The following is a 24308-nucleotide window of genomic DNA, read 5'->3' as shown; positions in this document are numbered from 1 at the left end:
TTGATAATTAACAGCACTTCAGTTCATCTACTCATGAGGTTTTAAAAATACATGAAAAGCTGACAACTCACTGACTGAATGAAAAACAGTGTACACAATTAAATATAAAGAAAATCTTGATTGCCTATATCAAAGCTTACTGTGTTAAGAAGATGAATGAAATCTGTTACATAAAGACTTCTTTTAATGTCCAAATTGGTTTTTAAATAGCAAATATATTAACTATCAAAATATTCAGTGCCCCACCACGTTTCCCTCCCAGAGACCAAAGGGTAGCCAGCCAACCATTGCAAGAGGTCAGAGGCACTTTTTCTGTGAAACACAACTTTCAACTGCTAGCTTCTGGCACTAGGAAGTAATAAATATTGTAACATTTAACCACACAAAGTCCAGGCAGAGATTCTTCAAGAAATGTGCCCTTTTTTACAGATTCACTGAATTGGAGATATCCCAATATACTTTGCATCTAAGAAGTTAGTGGATTTATTCCAACATTGAAAATAATGCATGCATCTCTTGCCCATCTCCTGAAGATAACAAGTCTCTGTATAGTCCCAAGAGGCAAGTTTAATAGCATTTAATCTCTATTTCCTATCTAGAAAATCTGAGGTACAAAACCACTGCAACACACTTGCTGCAGTTTGTATCTGAACTGGAACTAGAAATAAAATTATCTTTATTTTTAGGTTAAATTTTAGCAGCAACACCACATGTTTTATTTATGCACAAAAAGGAAAGAATCACATCATAACATTGAATATGTACGGGAAATGTAATATATGTAGGGGGCTACATATCTAGATCTATCTATATCTATCTAGATCTATCTATATATCTATCTAATCTAATCTCTATCTCTCTCTATCTCTATCTCTATCTCTATCTCTATCTCTATCTCTATCTCTATCTCTATCTCTATCTCTATCATCTCTATCTCTATCATCTCTCATCTATATCTATATCTATCATCTATATCTATATCTATCTCTATATATCTATATTTCTCTTTCTATATCTATATCTATCTATCTATATATCTATATCTATCTATCTATCTATCTATCTATCTATCTATCTATCTATCTATCTATATATATATAATGGTTTGAAATTCAAATAAACATATGTGCTCCCCAGGTACATCTACAGGGAAGATGATGATAATTTTATATAACCACTCTTACGAGGCTTTTTCAAGACATTTACTTCTCTCTCACCATAGTAAATAAACTCTAAAGTTGGAAGGATATTGGGAAGAGAGATTAGCTGAATGAAAAATCCCAGACAACCATAGAAGGGATAAAATAGTAAACACAGGTGCATGTTTGACAGATGTTAAGCAATTTTTACTTCAGTAGGAAAAGGGTCAACACAAGAATTCCAAAAATGCACCTTTGAATACCATCAGAAAATCATACAAGCAAGGAAGCCATAAATCCTGTGATTAAGAGACAGGAAAGTTCCCATATTTCTGTTAAAAGTGAGTCAATAATAAATCCTGAACAAGAAAGTAAACTTGTTCATTCCAGAGGGATTGCCAATTAATCTCTGAGTCTTAGTGCAACTCCAGATTTTTGGAAATTGAGGTGGAGCATTTCAAGAGCCACAAGATTGGCAGCATTATCAGCCTCTCAGTAAATATCCATTTGTGCGTTTGATCTCTCTTGCAAATTCTCCAGAAAAGTCACATTGCATGAACAAGGAATCTCAGTGTTATGAACTGCTCAAACAGGTCATGAACAGGCAAACAAACCAGAAAATATCTTCCCCTTCCTTCCTTTCTTTCTTAGTATAATTCCACTGTATATATTTTTGAACTTGGGAAAATGCAAATCAGTTTTAAGTGCAAATAATCTTAGAAAAGGATAATGGACCAGTGAATTACACAGGAAAAAAATGACATGTATCATGCTTAAAAAGTCTAATTCTCTTTTTTTTTTTGTTTTCCTGAAAGCCAGTTACAGAAAATTGTAACAGTTGCTAATGGAGATAAAAACCAATAAAATTTCACCTGAATCACACAAGGACTTTGAGGCCACTCCTACACATAAATCTCACAAGAGCATACTGTGACTTCTAAGGATATCTGGCATAAAGAGCCAGTGTGGGCAACTCTATTGCTCGACCCTAGTCCCAAGTCTTAAGCCAATACAGAAATGTTTGGCCTGAATAAACAGGGCTTGTGACTGCAAATGCCTCCTGAATTCCAAAAGAACAAAACAATATGCTGAGGATGATGAAAGGATGCAATAGACTTAGAACAGACTCTAGACTCCTTCTGTATTTTCACCAGAGCTACTGAGCTGTGCATCACATTTTTACCACATGAGGAGGTGGAGGTTGAATATAACTGTAAATGAAGGCTTAGGAACACTGCTAGTCCTGAAAAAAAGAGTAGACCGTTGAGGAACAATGACAGGAGATAGAAGTATTCTTGTGAACAGTTTGCAGAGCAATTTCAATGTCTGGCTACTGTTAGTAATTATTTTTACCGGGATTGGCAAAAAAAAAAAAAAAAAGAAAAAAGGGATTAAGTATATGAAGATTAATTCATTAATGCCTTTGGTTCTTATTTTCAAGTTTCATGCTTCTGTGAGACTATAGAAATATGGAAAATATGCTTCTACTATTACTCAGTCAAACTCCCTTTGGAATAGGAACAGTTGTTGTTTGCTGTGTTCTTTTCCCTTACTTCAAGGAGAGGATTTGGGTGAGAAGAAGATTAATTAAATTTCTTTTGCTCTTTATTTAACTTATCGATGTTCCCTGCCAGAGGAGCTAAAGCTACTTTAGATACCTAGAGGAAAATCAAAGGTTTTTAGAAGAATCAAGGCAAATTACTTTTCACAAATTACACATTACTTATAATTACTTATTACATACCACCTAATTTCAGTGGTATGTTTGCAGTGAAGAGATTTTTTTGTCTCAAAATCTCTTACAGAAGTATGTGTATATGCATGTATCTCTCTGTTATGGATATATACAAGAATAAAAACAGACCAATTTAAAATCAGGATTAAGAAGTCTCTGTATCTCTCAACAAACCAATTAGATTGAAACTTTAGCAGAGTAACACAATGTTTGAAATGAACAGCTCTTTCTAAAGAAGTGCAAACATTATTCTCTCTGATTATAGACACTGTAGCTGAGTAGGGATAAGAGATGTTGTAAATCCATTAGTGAAGCGCTGCTTGCCTTCATTTCAGTTTAATATTTCTTAAAGCTATAAAATTGTATTATGTTAATGTAATGTACAGTCCAAGTGATAAAGGCAGCTAATGTGATTACTACTCACTGTGCTATAAACCTTTCAGCAAAGCTGCAGATAAATGGGTATTCAACTGTTTCTCATGATGACAATGTTATACAGAGCAGATCACATGTTAAAAGCATCATCTGGTTGTTAGGAGTTTTTTACATGCTAGAATGCTTATGCAGATACTAGAACAAACCTTAAAGCAGTACCTCACTTATTGGTGGTAAGCAAGGCCTAGTGGACCAGAGGTTCTTATCTAAACAAATCCAGTGATGTCACTATTGTGATTATTCATTTGCAGAAAAATGATCACACATCAGATCACAGAAATTTCAGTTTTCCTGGTATTAGAGCTTTCTTTTCATCTTGCTGTCAAAATAAGCAGCCGATTATTGAAAATGATGAAGAATATTCCTCTGTTTTCTTATGATCATGTAACAGCCATTCTTTTCAGTTATTCACCTTACACACTATGAAGTGAAAATCTTATCTCTCTGTGTAAGTTTACATTATAATTCTATTGGGCAATTCATTATAAAATTCTAGTTGCCAAGTAGAAGTATTAAGTTGAGAATAGTTAGAACAAAAGTCTGAATCCTGTGGTCAGGGCATTAATTATTTCAATGAAGTTTGGAATTTGAAGACAGATCTTTTGGGGTAGGAGAGATTTGTACATTTCCTTCCAGAAAATTGGTACTAGATAAGAAGAGACAGAAAAATTACATTTAGAAGACAAATGGCCAAACAGTCCTCCATCTGACACGGCCTTTCCCTGTCATACATCTGTTGCAGTCACTGACCACGTGTCTAATAATGGCTATTTTTTTTTTTCAAGCACTCCTGAAAAAAAATTATCAAAAATAAGTACTGACTTCCCTTTTGCTTATGTCTAAAGTTCTGTACTTTCATGTTTGGAGGTAGTTCATTCTACATGAGAATATCAGCAGAACAGGACTGCACGTTTATACCCAGCCACACACTGTCTTTGTTCTCCAGGATGGAATCCATGCTGGGAGACATTCATCCAGTTTTCCTGAAGCCAGTAAGTTTAATGGCCAAAAGTAGTAACTGAGGAAGAGTAAAGTGGTTAAAGCATGATGACAAAGTAGAGGAGGAATCAGGTTTGTTCAGCCCAGGGAAGGGAAGGTTCCAACTGGCACATAACAGCCTGGCAATGTCTGTGAGGCAGTTACCACAAAACCTGAGTCAGTGTCTTCACATTGGTTTATGGCAGGAATATGAGTGGATTTAAGGGGATTATTTCTTCATCAGGACTGTCAAGGAGTGTAGAAAATTGCCCATAACAGTTGTGAAGTGTCTTGAAGGTTTTCAAGACATGATGTTTAAAGTGCTGAGTAACTTTGTCTGACCTTGTGACTATTTTAACTTAAGCAGCACCTACTTAAGGTCCCTCCCAGACATCTTATTCTGTATTATTGTGATTCTAGTTTTCAGTAGGTCACAATATTATCTACTACTGCAATGTCAGAGAATTGCAAGAGGGTGGCAGTGATAAAAAAATTAGAGGGAAATAAATAGACAGCTATGAGCAATTTATTATGAAATCAATTTTCCAGACATTTAAATTGTTAGAAATTTACATTTTGTTGTCTTCTGATAGGCAAAGGTACCTTGGCTAATAATTAAGGAACATCATTAATTTGAATTGATAACTGGAAAGAAAACTTGTGGAGACACTTTACAAAATAATCCTGAAAAGTTTCTGTGTTTTACTTATGGAAGAAGCACATATTATTCACATCTGTCTCCATCCTCAAGTCCTGCCCACTGTAGCCCATAATTTGCACCAGAGGGCACGTGTCCAAAACAAGCTTATGCAGGCATAACTCCTTTCTGGCCTCTGACACAAGAGAGTGGCTAAAAGCTATGAGAAAACATACCAATTAAAAACATTAAAAAATCAACAGAGCATGCATAATAAGTATCACTTTCAAAGAGAGATGAGAGCAAAATTCCCCAGTCTAATTTCAGATGTAGATACCTCCCAATACTTCCCAAATCCTTGCATCTAGGGGTTTAACTATGGATTCATATCTAATGTCATACAACTTAGCTATATAATAAAGTTTAAAGTGTAAAGCATTCCCATATCTTTCAAATGATGATTAATTCCTTTTGTATTCATTTAACTAACATTAAACAAAATCAATTCATGTAGGATGAATGTAGATACATATTTATTTTCTTCTACATTTTCAGGAGAAACTCTTTAAATGAATAATTGTTCAAAAATGAATAGCAGAGAGAAAGGAACTGAAAGTTTCCATGTCAGACATATATCGTACAATAAATAACTTAAATATATTAATATTTATTTGTTTATCTTTCATAAGTGTCATATTTACTTTATGTACATATGGTACAGGAAATGAATATTTCTGTTCCATGGGGAAGATACAACATGAAGTTAGTTTATATCTTGACACATGCTGTTATATTATTTCAACAGTGACATTCAATAAGAACTTCAGAGAAATATCTTTTAAAAAACCTATTGAATCAGCTATTTTTGCTTTAAATGAAGATTTACCCTTTTTCCACAATCATGTTGCAACAGTAAAAAAATCTCAGTATTTAATAGCCTTTCATGAGAGAGTTCTTCAGAGAATATTTTTCTATCTGATTTTATGGAATTGCTGCCTGTATTTTTTTCTCCACACAGACTTTGTGAGATCACCTGAGGCTGACCAACATCTGAGATTCTGTAGCCATTTACTTCCAAGCAAAAGAACCTTATTTTTAAAGTGACCTCCCTGAGGTGACTTGAACTTCTTTTCAAACTTTTAGCTGAAGCTGTAAAGTTATGAGGCTCAAACCTTTGTAAAACACATCCCCATGTGGATGTTTAGTATTACCAGGGGATCAATGATTCAGCCACAGATTAGCCAGCTCCCTAAAGTTTCAAACTACAGCTCCAGAAAGTTTATGCCAAAAGCCAAGCATCCAGATTTTACCAAATGCTGAGTTCTTCATTTGTGGATTTATCTATGAGGTCAGAATTGTGCAGAAGTAGACTCACATCTGTAATATGAATAAATGATTAGGAAATCTGGTCTCTAAAACCAATGACAAAGAATAAAAATGTGTTTTGGTATGAAATTTCTTATATTGAAAAATATATAAATTGGTGGATTTACCTCACCTAGTTACAAGTGACAAATGACCAAATTCCTCATCTTCCCTAGAAATGATAAGCAAAAATGTAGAATACATTATTCCCTCTACTAACAAAAAGGCAAAAATCTTTCATGTGCATTAACTTTTTAACTTCACCTTGAAACGTTATGCAGTAACTGCAACCATGTAAAGGATTTCCAAATTTTGATCCTAATCACATTTTAATATTTATTTTCTTAATGCTGAAACTATATAAGTTGGGGGGGGGGGTGTTTGTTTTCTTTTTTGGTGGTTTTTCTTTTGGGTTTTTTTTGGGTTTTTTTTTTTTGTTTGTTTGTTTTGTTTTGTTTTGTTTTTGGTTTTTTGTTCATTTGTTTTTTTACCTTCATTTATATCATCCATATTCTGGATCCTGTAAATTCTTTCAATAAATTCAGGGCTAAGAAAACAGCAGTCAGATAAAGACTTATCTTGAGATGTATACTGAATCTGTTTCTGTAGTTTTTAACATAGGAAAATTTTAAAAACTCAAATATTGTGACAAGCTTTTGGATTTAAAAAGAAGTTTTGTAATTCATGACAGCTTCTAACAAATCACTCCAAATCTCTGCAGATTTGGAAGTGTAACAGTTACATTGTTGAACCCTTCAGCATACTGCATGCATCAATTCTTGGTTTTCAGCGTGGTGGTGGGTTACAAACTTAAAGATGTCATTAGCTCAGTTTTACATGCATTTACACACAAAAAAATCATGGATTTGTAAGACAATTAAATTTCACTTTGAATTTAAGGAGTCAAAATCTCACATTTTAGTGAACAAAAACAGAGCAAATATTTTTAATGAACTGTGAACAGAAAGCTCAATCTTCTCTATGAAACACAGACCTTAGGAGAGACAAAAGCTATTTAATACAATGAATTTTATTGCACATGTTTTGCAGTGCTGATGACCTCCTACAAATCAAACAATTTTTTTTATATTCAGAATACTGGATAGTAAAGAAAAAATCCTAGTGCATTTATCTCCTATTCTTGCTGGTGACACAAGGATATGGAAATAGAATCGGATCAGCAGCTAGTTTACCTGGGAAAAAAGCTTAGTGTGCAGGTAAATCATTGAAGCATATGCTACCCTCACATGATAACAAGAAACTGGGAATTTTCATTAGTGATATACCGAATTCCTTATCAGCACATCTGGTAGTAAACTCACCCAGGCAGTTTACAAATCTTTAATAATCAGACAAGGACTGATTTCAGATGTGGTTACCAGAGTCTTGTAAATAATCTTAGTGGAATGTGAGGGGGAAGGAAAGGGAAATTAAGACTCTGAAAGGCAGCTTCTCAGGTGGAGAGAAGCTTGCAATGACAGTTTGACAGACTTTCTGGTGTTGTGGAAGAATTATATGCAATAACTATATGAATCGCTCACTTTCCTCCAAGCATTACATATTTTTTAAAGTGTCATAAATACAAAGATGTGGGAAGCATTACTTGGTAGAAAAATATAAAATTTTATTTTATGTCCCTTGCAACTCATTTGCATAATACAATCTGGAGGGTTATGTTTCTCAGTGATGGAAAGATACTTTAAACAAATATTCTGTGTATGTATACCATTCACAGCAAAAGGTCATGGTCTTAGCAGGCAGATAAAAAAGTAAACAAAGGCCAGCATGTCTGCATTCTCCCCACATCATATTGACAGCAAATAATAGTTCCCTAACGGAATATCTATCAACTTGGAAACATTTACTGAGCATTTTGTTCTGGCTGATACAGACCGTTCAAGTAAGTCATTATACTGGGAGGCAGCTACTGCCATTTCAAAAAGTATCTTGAGACTAGAGCAATTCCATATCACTGTAATTCAACAGCAACTGACTACTAAGTAGCTAAGTGCCACAGACTCCATGCAGTATGGCTGTTTCCATGGTAATTGGATACCTGGGCACTTTATCGAAACCTGTTCACCAGACAGCGTTAAGGGCTATGAAGGAAATCCTCAGACTTTTCCTTTCTACAGACTGATTTGCAGGCAAACTGAATAATTAATTTTCACTATTTCCAGTTTCATATTATACAACTCTGACTATTCACATCACAAAAGTGCATTGCTAACTTGTACTCTGACTCCCTTTGTTCCCTTCATCCAGTGTCTAATGAAAGATTCTAAGCAAAACCCCCCACCTCCTTGCACTGACCTACACCAGAAAAAAACTGTTTGACTCAAAGCAAGCAGGGTCTCCTACAGGGACTTATTCCACCTCTGATAGTGGCCAATGCATCTATTGAATAATTTAATGAAGAATTTAAAGTCCAATGTATTCCCACAAAAAGGCTTATTTAAAATCTGTGTTATCTTTTGTCAACTCACCCTGATTTTGGGGTGTAAAACAATTTTTGTCTATAAGAACAGCTACAAAGTAAGCTATGGGCATATTAAGGATGAAACTAGGAACAAAGGAAGGAAGAAAGAACTGCCCACTGTCTTTGATAAACTGATAACAAGTGTTAGGGCAATTATTTTCTGTGCCCGTTCTTACCCAGTCTTTCTTCTAAATGATCTGTGTATGTGCCAGTAAGCAAAAATCAGCTCCTGTTTTTAATCTCATATTCCATCTGCTTCTGGAATTACTGCTAAGGGCAGGTGGCAAATGAGATATTTCTAATTTTCCAATCTTCTCCATGGGATGAATTCTGCCTCCTTGTTCAGGCTGGGCAGTTCTTTACCAGCCCTTGGGATAGAATAAGGAGTAGCTCAAGCTGCGTGCATGTGACAGAACCTGCATCAGTTTGAAATGAGGGCACATATGGTTTAATGTTACATGTGTGATGTGCACAATACATTATGAGACAATGATTCTTCAGTTGGAACGTTTCAGGACAATAGACCAGGGCATGACATAAAGGCACTTGCTTTATGGCTAGTTTTTTTCATTGACATGTTTACATACAGTTGTTTCTATACCTGCTAATACAATCGTGTTTTGCTGAATATCATTCTTCAAGAAAGAATGATTTCTTTTATCACAGTGTCAGGTTCTAACCAAGTGAGCAGTAACCATATAACAAGTGGTAAATCAAGTCCTATATCCATCAATCTAATTTGTGAATGCCATGATTTTTACTGTCATTTCAAAGAAAATCAAAATCAGATATATATCTGATTAATTCTTACATCTTCAGCTACACATTAATACATATACATGGGTTTAACACTGGTCTATACTTATACATATATATTCATGCATATAACCATGCTGTAAGAGCATCTCCTCTGACAAAGAGGAGACAAGTGATTTTCTAGAGACTTATTTGACATAATTCATTGATCTCTCTGCTTTATTGGGGGCTGATAATAGAATACCTCAAGGGGAAGGATCCATGCCAGAATCCTGGATCAAAGGGTTTACCTCTTTGCTCACATAGGTGCTGAATCCATGGCTTATTTCCAAGTAAAAGTGCCTGCAGCAACATTTGCTAATTACAGGTTGTGTTCTACTGTTTCCAAACAGGGTGAAAGTGACAGAAGTTTAACTGTAAATAATTACACACTTGACTAAGTATGTGATTAGTCCTATTTGCTGTGGTTGGGACTAGAGTGACAGGACAAGAATGGAATGATTGCATTATTTACAGCTTAATTGTAGACAAGTAATTACTTATGTAAGCTGGTGCTGTGGGGTCAGGGAATACATGCCTGAGAACGTCTAGGGGTTGAAAGGAAACTTCAGAAAGTCGGTTTCCAAATGATGTAGCAGAAGTGCAAATTCTATGCATTTATCTAATTATGGAGGGAGGTCCTTGAATTAAATGATTTGGCATGTTAGATGTCTTGTTTTCTTGAAACCAAGGATTAGATGCAATATTTAAACCAGAACTTCCAGCCTAATAAATCACAAATGCCACCTAGTGGCTTTTGCTGCCTAGTGAATGATTGCATACTAAAAAAAAAAAAAAAAAAAAAAAAATTAAAAAAAAACCCTAAACCCTATGTTATTTCCATGAATGTGCATATGGTTGATGAGATTATCTGTGAACACATTTTTCCATCAAGTTCCCAGACATGTTTTATTTGCATTGGATCAGTTTGTGAAAATCTTACTCATATTGGCAAGTAACAGTGAATAATCCCATTAAAATGTAGTTAACTCCCTGCTTTGGAACTGTATTTTAACTATGTGCTCTCCTTGCCAAGTAAAAAAGGTTCTGATTTACAAAATATGTTAAATCAGTAATCAGGTTAGCTAAGTTAGTTAAATTAACTAAACATGTCAGTAAACTACTGTAATTCTAAGTCTGTCCATCCAATTAAAATAATGCTCCATTTTTTAGTTTTGTGCTCCTTATCCAAAATGACTAAGTATTTCAGAATCAGGGTCAAGAAGGAAAAAAAGAAAGGGACAAAAAAAAAAAAAAAAAAGAAAAGGACCAAGCTGATTATTTTGAAGGAGAATAATTGCAATTTTATGAACCTCTTACTTGAGCCATCTGTATGTTGTTAGATTCATCTAAAAATAATGAAGGGAACCTTACAGGATCAGAACAAAAAATTTATTAGTAATAACTGTGGTACCCAGTAAGTTGCTTACTTTCTGTGTTTCCACATCTGCAAAAAACTACATATGTTGAGTTTATGATGGATATTCACATGTGAAAAAAATTTTGCAAGTGTTAACTTTTTTTTTTTTCTGAGACAGGAAGAGCTTGACAATCTCAAAAGCACTAGAAATTGAGTCTTGTGATGAGTGCAATTCTGTCATTTATAGCCCAATTCAGCAAAAACCTTAAACTGAAACATTGAAGTTTTGAAATGTAGCATGGTTATTTTGGCACAGGAACTAGAAAAAAAAAGTTAGTGACTTTCAGAAACTTTTGAATAGTCAATCTGCTCTGAAAAAATGTGATTATAAAGTGCAGTTGTTAAAAATTGTTAAAGCTTGGGTAGGAGTGTTGAATCAACCAGGTTTTGTTTTTTTTTCTCTCTACTTGGGGATATGTACACTTTGATTTCAGAACATGAAAATGACACCAATGATAAGTTGCAATTAAATGATATAGATATGCATAGGCAGATGTGAATGTTTTATGTTGTAAAACATTCAGTGATATGTATTTAGGTCATTATTTCAAGGGAAGTTTAGAGTTATGCATATGGCATATGAAAGTTTAGTGGTGCCTAAATACTCAAGGTGCTTTGCCTCCCAAAACTGAGCTGAATCCACTCAGAGCTGTTCCTTCTGAAACATTAATTTTTGATGGATGACAAATTTGTACTTCAGAGTGATTACTTTTAACATCTATCTGTACAAACTTTCTACATTTCTTTATGGAATGACCCTACAACTTTCATATTCCTCAATCTCCTATGCTTTTAGTATATATTTATCTTCAAGCAGGAGAATAATTTCATTAAATTAATTTCATGGGATTAAGTCCAGGTGTTGCAGAGATTTTAATATAACTAAAATTATTATAGTTTTCAGTGTGATAAAAAGTAAGCAGAGGTTCAGGAAAGTTAAGTATATTACTCTCCAGAGTTCATATAAGAACTAAGTGAGAAAGCAGAGTGCAAAATGCCACCTCTGATCTTGATTATTTTCTTTGCAAGTGTTACAGTGTTTTTAAAAAGAAAAATGTCTGTAGCTATTTAATGGGATAACTAATGCACATGCTAGTAAAGGTGTTTACTTTCTTAAATACTTAAAGCTCAAAGTACATTCAAAGGTCTCAGTTCTAGTTCTGCTTTTATTGTGACATGAAAAAAACACTCTCAAAGTATTCCAAAGCCTTGTTTATGTCACAAATGATTTTAAAATTAAGAGATGTAAATTTATGAATCTAAATAATTCCTCATTGGTATATTTGCTTTTATATTCTTTTAATTTTGTTATTCTTGTGGAAACTCTACATGGGCCTGTATAACTGACCACTAAATAGAAAGAAATTACCCATCAGAATAAATGCCAAATTGCTACCAAGTGTTATAGCATAGTTTGTCCTTTAATCATGTCTATTGAAGGTCTTTAAAATAACATATTACATAGGAAACCTCTTATTGTGTTTTAAAATTGAATCTGAGGTAATAGAATACAATTTGTAAAGAATAAATTGTTGTACATAGTGCCTATATATCTTTGCATAAAGAAAACAATAGATGACAATTTTTGGTTTCATAATTTAGAAAACAAAAGCAGTTTTCCTGGGTGGAGACAATTACTTGTAGTGAGATAAGGAAACATAATAAAATTCCATGGCTGGAGTGGGTTGTTTATGACACTACTAACAACAATAATTGGAATATTTGTAATTTTTCTTGACCTACTTTTGCTTACTCATGCTTTTCCTTTCTTCTCCCCCTTGTTTTACTTCATTTATTTAAATTTGTCATGGAAAGAAAAACGAATCTGGTATTAAATCTTTCTTCATATTAATTTTGTTTCTGACATATTTCTTCATTTCTGCTTTACCACCTGAATTTTTTAAGATATATACTGACATATATACTAATATTTTCTATATATATATAGGACTAAGATGTTTAAGATATTTAGTAGTATCTAATCTAATAGTGGTTTCTTATGTTGGATTTTCATGTAATGCAGTGCAACCTTAGTAAAAGTCAACAGACTGGGTTCTGTGGTCATTAATTCATATTAAGCACATTCACATTAATCACATAGTCTAGGGTCCTAATCTATAGTAGTCACCTATCTAGAGCATGCTGTATTTTCCAACTACCCAGGAAGTTTACATGTTTATATCATGAGCAGGAATGCCTGACTACATTTCTCTTTAAGATGGCAAATCAAAGAATGCATCACAATTGTCCTTCAGACTTGGTAACAGGTCAAAGGCCCCTAAGAGGGAGAACTGGGCTTTGAGAGCTCTTAAGCCCTAAGCTACTTAGCACTTATGCCACAGCTCCTGAATCCCTTTTACTTTGTTCATACTGTGTTTCCTTAATGTCCAGTACAGTCTTCAGGGAATCTGCCTTGTTTCCATTTACACACAGTAGAGAGAATAAATAAGCCATGGGAGTGCTGGAAATTAAACAGGAAGATGCTGTGGAAGTGGTGGATTGGGCGATTGATGACAGTGGCTGAATGACCTCCAAAGGCACTGAAAGAAGACACAGGATAGGGACAAACTCTAATCCAGATGCTGGACACAGCTTCTAGCTTTGGGTGGAACAGTTGCCTGAAAACAATAAAAGAGTTTTTAAGGCAAATGGTTGGTATATTTTTTGTTGAGGAGATGTTAAGCATGCCCCTATATGTTGTAATACATAAATATTATTACTTTTGAAAGACATTTGGGTTCTGAAAATGTTTATAATGTTCCTAAAAACATGCAGTGAAGCAAATCAATTAATTGATGAGGAAATCTCCAATATATAAGAATTCTTCATTCATTTATTTGTCTATGGTTTCAAAACAGAGCCAATTATTGTTTAATCAGTTAAGAAGAATTAAAAGAAAAAAGAATTTGAATCCTATGACCAATCAAAACAAAAATTGTCCAAATGCATGTTCTATGAAGGACTTTGGCCTCAAATCACAATAAATTCTTCAATCTAATAAGCAAATTCTACAAGAAAAATATGACTGCAGCCTAAATTCTTAATTTGGCTTGCCTTTTTAAAAAGTTCTCTTTTCTTTATTCATAGCATCATAGACTCATAGAATATTTCTTGTTCAAAGGGACCATATGACTAAGAGCATCCTCCAGATGCTCCTTGAACTCTTACAATATTTGTGAGACCTCCCCTTCCTTGAGGAGCCTGTTCCTTGTGAAGCCAGTGACTGACCATCCTCTCAGTGAAGAACCTTTTTCTAACATTTAATCTGAATTTCTATTTGCAGAACTTATTTCTATTTCCCTGTGTCCTATCACTGGTCTCCAGAGGCAGGAGAGAAACACTGCCTCCACCTCCACTGCTGCCCACTTTGAGGAAGCTGTAGACTGTGATGAGATCACCCCTCAGCCTTCCCTCCTCCAAGATAAACAAACTACCCTCAGCCACCCCTTGAAAGTCTTGCCTTTGAGGCCTTTCACCACCTTGGTTGCCCTCTTCTGGACACACTCAATTTTATTTTTTTCTTATATTGAGGCACCCAAAACTGCACACAGTAACTGAGATATTGCCACATCAGTGCAGAGCAGAAGAGAACATTCCCCTCCCTTTCCTGGCTGGTGATGCTGTGCCTGATGTACCTCAGGACACAGGTGGCTGTCCTGGCCACCAGGGTACAGATGACTCAGATTAAATTCATCACCATCCCAGACTCATAGATCAGTTTCTGCAGGGCTACTCTCCGGCCTTTTATTCCCCAGTGTGTATGACCTGGATTATCCCGTCCCATGGTGCCTGTTCATGCTAAATTTCATATTGTTGATGATATACAGATCTCTGTTCTCAATGGTGTCCACAGCTTCTTCTATTTAGTATCATTGGCAAACTCACTCAAGTTATTTCAACCAGAAAAAAAATTTCATACACAAGTAACAAAAATTTAGTGAGAAGTCAAGAAATACTAATGAATTCTGCTTAAATTCAAAGGATATCTATTATTATTATTAATTATGTCGATTATTCCTATGCCTAGGAAATAAGAAGAAACTCCAGGTTTGCCTGACCAGACATGGAGTACTGGTACCTTGAAGAACATGCAGCATAAACATGCAGGTGAAGTGTACTAGAATACAGACAATCAAGTCAACTGAACTGTGCTATCAGGAAATGTCTCCCAGGCCTTTAGTGAGGTAGAAGCCCAGGCAGGGGGCAAATAGGTTAATTTACCAGAAAGGAATGAAAGTTCCATGTCAGCAGAATAGGGAGAAAGGGAAGTAAACAGATAAAGTGAGAAAGGGAGACTCAAAGTATGCTCTAGGCTTTTCCTTTAGATAGGTCAGACATTTCTCTTTGATGGATATTATGCAGATCATAATTAATGCATGACACAATTGAACCTGTCTTGTTGACTTAAGTTTAGCATTTAGAATTGTTCACTGCTTAAAAACACAGAAAAAATACTACTAAATTGCTCCTGCAATTAATTAGTCCACTTACCATTCAGCCATGATGACCTGTGCTTCCTATCAGAAGAGAGTAAAACACCCTCAAACAGTCAGAAAGTGATTAGCTGTTACTTTTAGGTGGCATCCCATACCATCATGTATTTTGGTATTTTTGTGAGAAATGCACTTAAAACCCTCCACTCACAAGTACCAATTTTACCACACAAGAATATGTGTATTTTTACATTTAAAACTTATATTTGCTTCTTCCTAATTTGTGGCACAGTCCATTACTTTTGCAATAATATGTCTTCTGTATTCTGTGAATCTATTTGGACTGAAGTCTTGCTATCACTTCTCTCTCTCTATTTTTTTTCCTAATGACACTAATATATATATAATATAATTGTCTTTAATATTTAACTATGTACTATGGTACTATATACTTTCAATTAAAATATGAAATTAAAAGCTTTTTCTACCAGTCTAAAGTCATGGTGCCTCTCCACAAGTGGAATTGTGAGACAATAATGCATGCAGACCAGGTACAGACTGAAATAAGTGGAGAGTGACAGTTGTCAATATACTTATCAATACTACCAGATGAGAAGGAATTAAAATGCAGTCACAGAGGAATATTTACTTTAAGGTAGACAAATTCCTATTTCTTTTGCATGCCATAATGAAAACAGAACTGTAGGGGTCATATCAGGGACTTCATTCTAAAAATAAACCACTTTAATTATGGCATATTCACAAGTATCTTAACATAAGCTTCACCTATCTGCAATCAGATTTAACCTCTTCTAAAAATGGATTGTCAAAGTATATAGCTAATACATATATTTTATATATATTATAATCTATTTAATATGTTATTTTTTTAACATGACCATTAATTAGGTAGAGGGAGAAATTTTCCTCTCAAGAGCAAATTACAGATACAAAAGAAGGACACTTAATTTTTTTTTTGTGGATTTTCTCAGAAAAGTATCTTATAATGTAAGAATAATCAGACTGGAAATAAGTTTTTTGCTGGTTACCTAATGCCTTTCCCAGGGTGCCATCCTTCTCATGCTTGTGGCAGTGGTTATATTTCACTCCTTGTTGCTTTTTGGTGCTAACAGTGAATAAATGGAAATGCTTTTTCCTTGGTAATTCCCCTAAAAGTGCTCACAGCCTTTGCTTATCTACCATGTATAGGCAAGTTGACACTTTTCCCAGCATAAAGAGCATAGAAATGCTGGCAGCTATAAAGCTCTGGCACCAACATCCAAGCTGATTCTCACAAATGGACACACAAGTGCTTAGGTCTCTGTTAGGGATTCTAAATCCCAGAAAGTATGCCAAACAGCTGCTCTGCTATTGTCCCAACTTTGCCTTCACTGGGCAATAAAATTAATACTATTTGCCTTTTTTAATCATTATTTATTTTGCTTTGCAATTGATGCAAACATTTAAAATAGCTGGTCAGAAAAGACTTCATGTTCCAGCTGCCAAATGACCACATAAGTACATCTGTGGCACCTTACAGATTAAGGCACCCGGCAAACTAAAGACACATATGGTGCACAGGAACAGGACCTGGATTGTACGTGACAGTCAACTGAATGAAGATTGCAAATCTGGCCTTGGGATAGCATTCAAAATGTATGAAAATATCCAATCAAACTCAGTGAAAGCTCCACAGCTGATGATGACTCAACATGCTCTAAGCACTGGCATCGGAAAAAAAAAAAAAGCAAAACTTGTAGAAGTTATTATTCTTTCTGTCTCTTCCTGCTGGCTCTGGGAAGCACATTACAAGTTATGCTTACTTCACATGTTTACGGTTTTCAGATCTCTCTCCCTCTGTCAGGAAATGTATTTGCTGAGCCTGAGTGAAGGGTAAGAAAGTCCTAACTAGGTTATTTACTGGACTGTTATGATAGGTGCCTTTTTTTTTTTGTCAGCATAAACTTGCACAAATATATTATGGCTTCATAACTTTATTTTCCCTACTAATATTTCTCTATTCAACTCTTAAATATTCCTCTGGTAATTTTTCAGATTTTACTATTTAGGAAAAATTCAATTGATCTTTTTTTTAGAGATGTGTCTTGACAGGATTTTAGACAATATGATCATGTTCTTTATTTTAACATTCCTTCTTTCTACTCTAGTTATTGCTTTCTATGTCTGTATGACTTGTGGTGGTTTGCTTTCTTTTTGATTGGACATATATCTCATTTCAGATTGCTCTGTTTATTTTTCTCTCAGGCTGTTGTCAAACTATTTTTATACAACAGTAAGAAAATTCTACGTAATACAGAACAAGTAAAGAACCACAGGGTAAAAAGTTAACCCAAGATTTTTAAAAGACAGATTCTATTTTATTCTATCATAGATTATATTACAACTCTTAGTTATAAACATTTTTTATGACCTTATCTTACCCTGAGATTAGCTCAGTTGTTTAGAGCATGATGCTAATAACACCAAAATTCTGAGTTTGATTCTTTTAAAAGTTGAACTTGATGATCCTTATGGGTCACTTCCAACCCAGAATATTCTGTGATTCTGTAAACTGCACCAATAAAAAGAAAAAAGATAGATTAAACACATAAGTTATCTATATTATGTGGGCAACCCCATTAATATACTAAGATGATCCTGACATCTTCATGGTGGTATCTGAGTCTGCTGGTGGTGAAGCTTACCTGGGTAAGCCAGGTTACCCCAGGGTTCATACCTTTAGTTTGCATGTGAGACTTGCCAGCTGCCCAGGGAGGATCATTAGAAATTATTTTCTTGGAGCTGCTGCACCAGGATAACCTGATCCTGACTCTTAAAGAAGCAGTCACAGATAGGGGACAAATATGTGGCAGAGGAGAAGCCAATGTGCAATTCTCACTGCAGCCTGTCAATTTTACCTTTAATTATGTTAGAAATCTGTTTTTAAATCCCTGGTCAGTTTTAAATAGATCAGCTGGACAATTTTCCTTCACCTCCCCTTTCTATCTTATTTTCACTCTATCTAAATGTCATGCAAAACTGGAAGTTTTCTGTCCTACTGCATAATTGCTTACTCAGATCTGCAAGAACTGCAAAAATTCTACTTTCCTAGAAACAGAGGCTTTCGGGGAATTTTCATAATTAAGGACATTTGATCTATGATTTTTTTCATGATCCTTAAATAAAGTAAGTATAATACACGTAATAGGGGGCAGAGGTGCTTTTTTTCCCAAAGGAAATTAATTATTCCAACTATTATTTTCATCCTGAATTAGAATGACATGGCAAAGCATCAAATTATTCCTGCACTGGAAGCTTAAAAAGCTTTTCTTTAAGCAATATTCTAATTTTAGTTTTTGTAATCATTCCTGCTAACATACTGCAATTAAATAACTGTGGGCCAACTGTCTGGGATACGCTGGACAGAAGGATGCTGTGTGCACATGCTCTGAGGTGCACAGGGCTAATCACTGTTTGTCTGGGACATCCAGCTCTCCAGCAGCTCAGTCTTAGTTACTGTCACCATTCCATCAGGGATCTGCTTGGGGGTGGTGTGGTAGGAAGGAGGATTCATGGATGTGACTACTGCTGTTACAGTGTTTTCTTTTAATTCATCAAGATACTGTTGGATGCTTGCTTTTTTTCTCAGTTTGATGCAAACCTGAATACCACAGGGATTTATTATAATTCCATATGCACTATGAACTCCAAATGTAGGGTAAGTTAATCATAGTATAATCTGCCCTAGGAGCTTTAGTCCTGCACTCAGAAGGGAAACTGAATTATTTTATAGGAGATATAATTAAATCTGTGATTCCTGTCTGTAGAAAAGCTCTATGTGCCATCCTTACAAATGCTGTTACATGATTCCTTAGGGAATAACACAGAGGCAAACAAATATTGAAAGAGTTTTTTATTTTATTTTGCAAATGTAAATGTCAAGAATCAGATCTACTTGCCCCAGGAAGAAATATTATGTTTAAAATTACCTAAACCAAATGTGAATGTTGTGGTAAAATTGAAATTTTGACAGACAAATTTTTTAATTATAAAAATTTTGAGCATAAATTGTCCAAAAAATTCCACAGGATTGTTCTGGCACTTCAAATCACTGTAAGCTATCAATGCTTTTAGTGAACTACTCTGGTAGTAGCAATGTCTAAAGGAGTATATTAACAGATAAACTACTCCTAGGTTACATTCTGGTCTTTGTTAAATTAATGAAGTGTTACTAAAGTTTTTTGCCAGTTTTTACAATTGACACTGTTCCTCAAATTGGCCCAGTTTGGAGAAAATAAAGACATTTCACATGTTGTATCTCCTTGGTGATATAAACTGGCAGAAGAGGTAGCAGCATGACTTAAACATGTTGCAGTTAACTTCCCAAATCTTTGGTTACAAATTAGTCAGAGTTGATATGAACATCATGAAATCACCTGCCATTAGAATTCCGTTGTATTATGTTGTGGTAAGACATTTGCACGTGGATATTGTGAGTTAGGAATTGTTCCTTACACTATGCCATGGTATTCCTATTATTTCTCTAAAATCATATCCATATGGTCTCTATTGTCATTGCCACTTGCAACTGCCATGTTATACTTTTACAAAAGTAGTAATTGCGGAAAAGTAAATTGTGCTTGACATTCAAGAAGAGGAACTGCATGATGAGAATCGATGGAAAAGGACTACAAATGAAAATGGTGGTAAAGGTCAGTAACAAGTAATGGACACAGTGAAAGTGGAATCTATGCATATGCAACAATGTACAAATCTGTCCCAGCAGTGTCTCCAAGCATTCAGAGTCAGGCAACACAGTTCAAAGAAGGGAATTGAGTTAGAAAGCAAAGGGGCAAAGAAGAGGGAGGTTTGACTGTTGAAATAGGTGAGATTTGTGTTAGAAAAAAGTTAGCAGTAAGTTTTGAAGTAAGAAGTAGGTATTTAATTGAGGAAAAATTAGTTAATGAAAAGGAGAGGGCTGCAAAAGACAGAATCATTGAATTCCTTAGAATTCAAGAGTATTTAATGTTCCTAACTTTATTGCTGTTGTAATTTTTTAAATCCTAGACCTGCTTTCAATTCCTTTCACATTGCTGCTCATATTCTGAATAACAAAGCATTTTAATCCTTTAAAAAAGCAGCAGAGTCTACTGTTTGTTGCACAGTACATAAGATATAATTGTGTCAGGATTATGATAAGGGGCTGATTGATTTATGTAAAAATAATGTGGGGGATTTTTACCCCAAGAAAGCACTTGAAAGAAACATATAGATGAGGACCCAGAGTCAGTAAGATAATGAACTAATTTCTATGAGTCTTTGGCAGTTTGAGGTACACACTACAGAAAATACTTTTCATCCAGAATTCTTTAAAACCCTTGTACATTGTACCCTCTGCCCTAGAGTTCTATTTCTAGATCATTTTTGATCTTTATAAAATATCTGGTAACATCAATGTCTTTTTGCAAATAGTTAATTTTAATTTATTCTTTTTGAACAGAGAGAGCTGGTCACAAGAATATGTATACTCACATATAGCTATTTCCTTTTAGTAGCCTCCGCACCATGTGTTAATTGATGCTGTAAAGAAATGGCACTTAAAACACATGCATAGAGATAAGCCTAGATATCTCTGCCCTTAGCTTTCCTTCACAAGTAATTAATACGAAGGTCAACCAAGTTAAACTGAAGGACATGAAGGTGCTTTGCTTTCTAACTCATAAACCGATGGCCTTCAAGTTTTTCATAAGTTTCTCAGCAAAATAATCAAGGGAGAGGCATTTAGTTTGTCCCTGCATTGCTCAGTGATTATTCTGTGATGGAATGTCTCTGATCTTTAGCCAGATGGGAGCTGCCAATGATTACTCAGTGTTTCTTGCTGAGCACACTAAGGGCATTGGACAAAATCATCAGGAACCAGCCCAGGAAAAATGAAAGGTACAGTTCATATAACGCTCAACTAAACTGTAGAAATCAGAAGTACAGCAGACTGTTGTAAATGCTGTATCATAAGGATTCAAAAGTAATGAGATATTCCAGTAGAAACTGGTTTACACAAAATCCTGGATATTTTACAGAAACACACTTATCCTTGATAAACCTCCTCCACCAAATGTCTACTGTTAGCCATTTCGGAGTCAGGAGAGATGGCTAACAGCATTCTTTACATCATCATGGTCACTCCTATGATATGTTCCATGCTCACAGATTGTTGTGCAGAATAAAGTCCTCCACTTTCTGTGTATGATCTCTTAATGGCCCTGCCAAACAGAATGGATTTTGGTGCATTTTATAAATCATTTGAGTAATCCTAGCATTCTCAGATTGCATTATCACCTCATTTACTCCTAATATTAAAATCTACATTATACTAAAGTTTCAAGCAGAGTTGTTTTTCATATAGAGTATTTTGTCTTTTTTTAATTATTATTTTAAAAAGTCAGCTGTCTATCAGTTTCATATAGCCGTTTTAAGTATAACAAGAATATTATAAGACTTTGATGACTTGAAAGAAATGCTTATAGCTGTCTTATAAAATTTGATCATGCCAGTATACTGACACAGCACTTTTTTTACCACACATAATTTTGCACTTTATATTTGTATCATTAAATCTTAACATTCATTCAAATACATAATTTAATACAAGTTTTTTCCACATTTATAGTGTTTCTATTTGACTCAAACAAACTTTAGACTTCAGAAGCAGAGTGAACAGAACTTCTTGGTGGTTCAGATCCAGGGAAACTTGACACAATTGTTTGTGCAAGACTTTGCACTTGCCCCTTGTTGAATTCCAAATGGGCCTCTCAGCCCATTTTTCCAGCCTGGAAAATCCTTCTGGATGGCAGCATGACCCTCTGAGGTCTCAGCTACTCCTTCTAATTTTGTGTTATTGGCAAACTTGCTGAGGGTCCATGCTGCCTCATTGTGCAGATTGCTAATGAAAATACTAATCAGAATTTGACTCAGAATTGACTCCTGAGGTAAACTCCAAGTTTTTGGTCTCCAATAAGATTTCAGGACACTTATCACTACCTCCTGAGCCTGGCCATTTGGCCAATTTTCAATCCAGCTCACTGTCTGTCCATCCAGACTTCATTAGCTTCTTCATGAGGATCTTAGAAGAAAGTCTTGAAAACCTTATTCAAACAAAGTCTGATGGGCTATGATACACCCGGGTTAGGTGGGGGTGCCCAGGTAACTCCCCTGTGGGGGACCTTTCAGTTGTCTGGTGGAAGGACTCAGATATATCTGAGTCTGGAGGCACTTCAGGGGTCATTGATGGTTTATGACATATTTTGAGACATGGCAGTTTTCTCCTCTCATGTCAGCACAGTCAGGCTAGGAATGCCCCATCAGATCTTCCCTGGGGGATGGGAGGATGGGAGTTTTACAGCCCAGTGGTTTGTGTAAGGGAGGAAGTTTTGCCTAACAAGAGGCACCACCCTATCCCCATAGGATTTGTCTCTTATCTCACACATAGCCCATCATTCACCCTGCGTCTTACCAGATCACAGGTTAGCCATTACACACCCAAAAGCTCCCCTCCTCCACCTCCAAACCTGGCTTCCACAAAGCATCCTGGGACCTCCACAAGTGGGGAGTATTTTGAGTCATTAACCATACCAGTCCATAACCCAAAACACCCCGTGTCTTCCCTTTGGCAAATAACAAATTTGTTGAAGACCCCTATGAGGACAAGGTGTGACATTCACATTCTCTGGACAGAGAGACATAATTCTGTCTCTCAGAAGTACAGAGAGAAGAAAAGAAAACAATCTTTATCTCTGCTCCTTTGTTTCCCCCATGTGGAATGTGGTATGGAGATTGTTTACCTGAAGTGATTGCTTGATTGGATTCAATGACCAATCGGATCCAGCTGTGTCTCGGACTCTCAGCAGAGAGTCACGAGTTTGCGTTAGGTAAGTAAGAAGTAAGTATGTAGAATAGTATCGTATCTCTTTAAATAGTATATTAATGTAATGTAGTATAGTTTTAATAAAGCTATCCTTCAGCCTTCTGATCTGGAGCCAAACATCATCATTTCTTCTGAGTCATGGTCTGCCACATTTTTACTATAGACAAGGGTCTGCAAATGTGAACATGCTCCTATCTCCTACATATAGGGTGTATATATCTACTTCATCCTTCTGGTCAGGCAGCCTGTATCAGACACCCACTACTCTCTGGTGTTTACCCATCAGTTCTTAGCTGGCTCAACACCATCCCCAAGCTGAGCTGCAAATAATCTGACTCATACAAAGAGCTGCTCCACCCTGTTTTCCCAGCCTGTCCTTTCTAAAGAGCCTGTATCTCTGCATTGCAACCAGTCAAGGGATCCATGGCACCATGTCTTTGTGATCCCAACCAGATCATAGCCCTGCAGCTGTACACAAATCTCTAATTTATGTCCATGCCTCACGTTGTGAACATAAGTGTATGTGCCCACCTGGATGTTACAAGGCAGCATTCATTGCACCAAATATCCCTACTTATATAGGTCTAGCTACCTTAACAGTAAATGGATAAAACTAATGCTTAATTTTAACTGGTGTTGCTGAAACACTATTTTCTGAACCTAATAGATATTTGTCTTTTTATCTAGTTTTGTTGATGAATACATCCAATGCATGTAGCTTGGTTTGAAAGCTGCAGTGTGAGCTGCAGGTTGATGAGAGCCTGAGGCAAGAGGCTGTGTCCTGCCAAATCTTTGCACAGCTAAGAGCACAGGGACCTGTGGCCCAGCTGAGGGACCAGACATGGCAGGATCCCTTGCCCCTCAGATTCTTACTCAGACGGTGATGCTATAAAAGGTCAAGAGTTCCTTTGTTCTGGGTCCCTTCTTGGAAGTACCAGCTCAAGTTTAGTTTTGTTATCCAGTAATTGCAC

At 35.6% G+C, this 24308-nt stretch overlaps 1 long non-coding RNA gene across 1 annotated transcript in view; it reads left to right on the top strand.

Annotated features, from left to right (window-relative positions):
* Positions 1-935: 935 nt before the first annotated feature.
* Positions 936-24308, top strand: part of LOC146767349 (uncharacterized) — a 42161-nt gene continuing 18788 nt past the window's right edge. The window contains exon 1 of the long non-coding RNA XR_014955623.1: positions 936-23341. This is a non-coding gene — a long non-coding RNA (uncharacterized LOC146767349). The remainder of the gene's footprint in view (positions 23342-24308) is intronic.

The sequence above is a fragment of the Lonchura striata genome, chromosome 5 (assembly GCF_050655825.1).
Source record: "Lonchura striata isolate lonStrDom1 chromosome 5, ASM5065582v1, whole genome shotgun sequence".
Classification (NCBI taxonomy): domain Eukaryota; kingdom Metazoa; phylum Chordata; class Aves; order Passeriformes; family Estrildidae; genus Lonchura; species Lonchura striata.
Note: the sequence above shows the minus strand (reverse complement) of the source record. Positions and strands in the feature narration are given on the sequence as shown.